Source organism: Callospermophilus lateralis, chromosome 7 (genome assembly GCF_048772815.1).
Source record: "Callospermophilus lateralis isolate mCalLat2 chromosome 7, mCalLat2.hap1, whole genome shotgun sequence".
NCBI lineage: Eukaryota > Metazoa > Chordata > Mammalia > Rodentia > Sciuridae > Callospermophilus > Callospermophilus lateralis.
Genome location: NC_135311.1, coordinates 120,722,673 through 120,728,032, shown reverse-complemented (window position 1 = coordinate 120,728,032; position 5,360 = coordinate 120,722,673). Strand labels below are relative to the sequence as shown.

Below are 5,360 nucleotides of genomic sequence, written 5' to 3'. Positions count from 1 at the left end.
CAAAAGAGCTTGCCTGGGAACATGCACGTTTCTTTCCAGGAAAATCATATACATAATTAGAGAGCTCAACTGTCTTCTCTGAGTGGCGAGAGGTGCCTGCAACTCTGCCTTTGGAGTGTGTGTACCTTTTCTGTCCTTTAGTAAATCTTTGCTTGTGTCTTGCTTTTGACATGTCCTGGAATACTTTTCAGTGGTGAAAGTTGAGAAGCCATACAGGCAGAGGTGAGGTCCCATTCTCTTCCTTGGAGGAACCTTCTTGGTCGCCATTTCAGTAGCAGCTCAACCTTTGAATATTGGTTTTTCTTTGCGTCCTTTCTGCTTTCTTTATTATTCCCATTGGTTGGTTCATGGGTTTCCTTTGTATATGACTTTCCAATCACTGAACCCATACTAGGCAGCTCCCCCAAGCATCTGAACCCAAATAGCCAATCACCTTGTTGCCCCACGCAGGTGGGTCACTCCACACAGCATCTCGCAGTCACCTCGAGCTCAGTATGTATCAACTGATCCATCTATCTTTTTCCCCAAACAGTACTGCCTCAGTTGGTGGCGTCACCATACAAACAAGCCAAAAGCCTGGGAGGCATTCTTTTCTCTTTCTGCACGAAGGCAATCACCAAGTCCTGCCAGTTTATATCATAAATACTCCTCTAACAAGGTCCTTCCTCTTTTCCTCTGTTACTATTGCCCTGTTCACATGGCATCTGTTGGCCCCTAAACATTTTTCCAAACTACTGAGCAATCTTTTTTTTTTTTTTTTTAAATGGAAAGCACGGAAGTTCAGAATGCTGCTATCTAGCCCAGACTCATTTCTTTTTTTTTTTTTTTTAAGAGAGAGTGAGAGAGGGAGAGAATTTTTTAATATTTATTTTTTAGTTATCGGCGGACACAACATCTTCATTTGTACGTGGTGCTGAGAATCGAACCTGGGCCGCACGCATGCCAGGTGAGCGCGCTACCACTTGAGCCATATCCCCAGCCCCCTGAGCAATCTTTCTAGAGCATAAATCAGATCATGTCATTCTTTTGCTTAAAACCAGTAACATCAAAGAAATTAAAGAAGACTTAAATAAATGAAAAGACATCCAAAGCTCATGGATTAGAAGACTAAATATGATTAGGATGGCCATTCTCCCCAAATTTATCTACAGGTTCAATATAATCCCTATCAAAATCCAACCTGGGGCTGAGAGTGGCTAGTTCAGTGGTAGAGCACTTGCCTAGCATATGCAAGGCCCTGAGTTCAGTCCCAGCACCAAATAAATAAATAAATCCAACCTGCCTTTTTTTTTTTTTTTTGCAGAAATTGATAAACTTATCCTAAAATATATATGGAATGCAAAAGATTCAAAATAGCCAAAACAATCTTGGGGATAGAAAACCAAATTGGAGGATTCACACGTCCCAATTTCAATTTACTCCAAAGTAAATTGTACAAGGTAATCAAGACAATATGGTAGTGGAATAAGGGTAGCCATAGACATGAACAGAGTAGAATTGAGAGTCCAGAATAAACAAGAAATAAGTGTGTGTGTGTGTGCGTGCGTGTATGTGTATGTGTGTATATACACACACACACACATAAATTTCAACAAAGGTGCCAAGATGACTCAAGGGAATAGTCTTTCAACAAGTGGAGCATGAACAATTGTGTTTCCATGCCAAGCTCGCCAGTGAACCACGTCCTCTTCTGAGAAGGCTTGCTGCTGGCAGGGCGGGGCCTGCATGAGTAAGGAGAGGAATGGAGCCCCTGGGGACAGAAGGCGGTCCCCCCCCCTCCATCTTGGAAGGAGTGAGACGTGCTGGTGTCTTGTCCATACACCATCAATCCTTGCAGTGACTTGGGAAGGTGATGACTCACTTTGAGGATGAGAAAACTGGTTGGTTTTTGTTTCGGTAATAAAAATTGAATCCAGGGTGCTCTTCCATTGAACTAGACTCCCAGTCCTTTTATTTTTATTTGACAGGTTCTCACTAAATTACTAGGGCTGATCTCAAACTTGTGATCCTCCTGCCTGGGCAGCTTAGTGAGATCCTGTCTTAAAAAATAAAAAGGGCTGGGCTGGGGATATAGCTCAGTTGGTAGAGTGCTTGCCTCACATGCAAAAGGCCCTGGGTTCAATCCCCGGAAGCACAAATAAATAAATAAATAGATAGATAAAATAAAAAGGGCTGGGGATGGAGTTTAGTGGTAGCGCACCCCTGGTTAAATCCCCAGTACTGAAACAAAAGAAAGAAAGTGAAAAGACACCCTATAGGATGGGAGGAGATGTTTGCAAATCCAGTATCTAGCAAGGATCTAGTGTCCAGAACACTCCAACTCAACAACAAAAAAATAAACAAACCAACTAAAACCAGACAGAGCAGATTGGGTGGTGCTCGCCTGTAGTCCCAGCTGTTTGGTTGGCTGAGGCTGGGGGCTGGCAGCCCAGGAGTTCAGACCAGCCTGAGCAGCCCAGCAAGACCCTGTCTGTGCTGTGCATTGCGGTGGGGGGAGTAGCTCTTGCTTCTGTGACCCCATGCACTTCAGATTTTCCTCCTATTTCTGTAACCATTATTTCTTGATCTCTTCAGATGGTTTCTTAAGAAATGGACTTGAGATACCTAAGTTAAGTCTCAATGACCCATTTTTAAGGTTAATACTTTGACTTTTATTGACCTTTATTGAGACCAGCCTTGGTCCAGTTATTATCATCAATAACTGGATTACTTCTGAGACCTTGCACTTCAGTACCCTGCTCCCTGACACCCATCTCCTATCTTTTTGCAATGGGAGGGATTGAATGGCGTGGAGGGAGAGGCTTGTGAGTGCTAAGCACAAACTCTGCCACTGAGCTACACCCCAGCCCCAGCTCCTGTCTTTCCAGCTCTCTTTAATACCATCTCAACAATTCGACTTTTTGAGAGCTCCATTTTATTAACCATTCATGGTGGCATACTTGAGAATTTGGTCAACGGACAAAGCCCTCTCTTTTTCGTTTGTAACCTCTTTCTCAGGGATTTCAATCAGCCCCTTGGCTTTGTACTGCCAATGCATCAGGAACTATCTCTCTATCTGTATCATATACATATCATATATATATATACACACATACACATATATGTATGTATATATAAACATGTACATATATATGTATAATCAGGTTAGTGAGCATTTGAAATGTGCCTAGTGTGACTCAGAAATGGACTTATTTAATTAATCAAAATTAAATAGCCAAATGCCATGGCACACATTTGTAATCCCAGTGGCTCAGGATGCTGAGGCAGGAGGAACATGAGTTCAAAGCCAGCCTTAGCAACTTAGCAAGGCCCTGTCTCTAAATAAAATATTAAAAAGGGCTGGGATGTGGCTCAGTGCCTAAGTGCTCCTGGGTTTAATCCCTCATACCGGAAAAATAATAATAATAAATATTAAATAGTTATAGGGAGAGTAGATACCATACTGAACAGTGGAGGTAAATTACTCCCAATCTCTATTAAGTTACCCTGTTTTATTTTCTCCAAGGCATTTTCTTTAGGTGAAATAATCATATTCATTTATTAATTTTCTGCTTCTAACTGTAAGAATTTTGGTTCTATGAAAACAGAAACCTTAAGAAACGTGTTTTTAGTTCATCACTCAATACTCAGTGCCTAGAAGAGCATCAGGGAAACAGTAGGCACTTAATAAATACTAACTGATGAATAAAGCATTTCATGAGTGTTTCTCAGCATGTGATCTCTGAATGCTTGCTGGTCCTCCGGACCTTTTCAGAGGGTCTGTGAAGTCAAAATTATGCTTTTTATTTCCCCAAATTATTTGCATAATACTTACTAAGATCATGTCATATATATATATATATATGTGTGTGTGTGTGTGTGTGTGTGTTTATATACATATATAATTTATTTTAGTTGTTGATGAACCTTTATTTTATTCATTTACTTATCTGTGGTGCTGAGACTTGAACCCAGTGCCTCACACATGCTAGGCAAGTGCTCTACCACTGAGTCACAACCCAGTCCCTTATCTTGTCTTTTTGATGTTGAAAAAGAAATGGTGAATATAAGTGTTGGTCACTTAACAAAGAACAAAGCAGCACCCTAAGCCATGCTGGTAGTTGTATTCTTCTCTGCCATGTGCTCATGGCAAAAGAGAGAATGATATTAGTTCCATTTAAGAATGATTCCAGGCAGCGTGGGAGGCTGAGGCAGGAGGATCAAGAGTTCAAAGCCAGCCTCAGCAAAAGTGAGGCGCTAAGTAACTCAGTGAGACCCTGCCTGTAAAGAAAATACAAAATAGGGCTGGGGATGTGGCTCAGTGGTAGGGTCTCCCCGAGTTCAATCTCCAGTAAAAAAAAAAAAAAAAAAAGAAGAAAGAAAGAAAAAAGAAAAAAAAATTCTATGAAACAGCAAAGATTTTTAACTTCATTAAATCTCTAACCTTAAGTATACCTGTTTTATCTTTTTTCCTTTCTTTCCTCTCTTTCTTCTTTCTTTTTTTTTAATAAGAGAGGGAGAGAGAATTTTTTTTTAATATTTATTTTTTTAGTTATTGGCGGACACAACATCTTTGTTTGTATGTGGTACTGAGAATCGAACCCGGGCCGCATGCATGCCAGGTGAGCACGCTACCACTTGAGCCACATCCCCAGCCCCTTTCTTTTTTCTTTTGTTTCAGTGGTTGGGTTAATTCCAGGGCCTCATATCTTAGGCAAGGATGAGCTATATCCCCAGCCCAAAGTATACTTTCTATATATATTTCTTTTTCTTTTCCCTCTTTTCTTTTATTTATTTATTTATTTTTCTTTTCTTTCTTTTCTTTATTAGTTGTTCAAAACATTACATAGCTCTTGACATATCATATTTCATACATTTGATTCAAGTGGGTTATGATCTCCCATTTTCCCCCCATATACAGATTGCAGAATCACATCGGTTACACATCCACGTTTTTACATACTAGTGTCTGTCGTATTCTGCTGTCTTTCCTATCCTCTACTATCCCCCCTCCCCTCCCCTCCCCTCCCCTCTCATCTTCTCTCTCTACCCCATCTACTGTACTTCATTTTTCTCCCTTGTTCCCCCCCCCCCCGTTTCCCTTCAGCTCCTCTTATATGTAATTTTGTATAACGATGAGGGTCTCCTTCCATTTTTTTTTTTTTTTTTGAGACAGTCTAGCCATTTTTCCCAAGCTGGCCTCAAACTCCTGGACTCAGGTGATCCTTCTCCATTAGCCTCCCAAGTAGCTAGGACTACAGTCTGTGCCACTGTGCCAACATACTTTTATTTATTTATTTTTTTTTTTGTTTCAGTACTGGGGATTAAACCCAGAGGCACTCTACCACTGAGCCACATCTCCAGCCCTTTTTATTTTTTCT

At 40.7% G+C, this 5,360-nt stretch overlaps 1 non-coding gene across 1 annotated transcript; it reads left to right on the top strand.

Annotated features, from left to right (window-relative positions):
* The first annotated feature begins 2,069 nt into the window (after window positions 1-2,069).
* Window positions 2,070-2,137, top strand: Trnav-cac (transfer RNA valine (anticodon CAC)). Its single transcript has one exon. It is a non-coding gene; the product is annotated as a tRNA-Val (tRNA).
* Window positions 2,138-5,360: the final 3,223 nt, after the last annotated feature.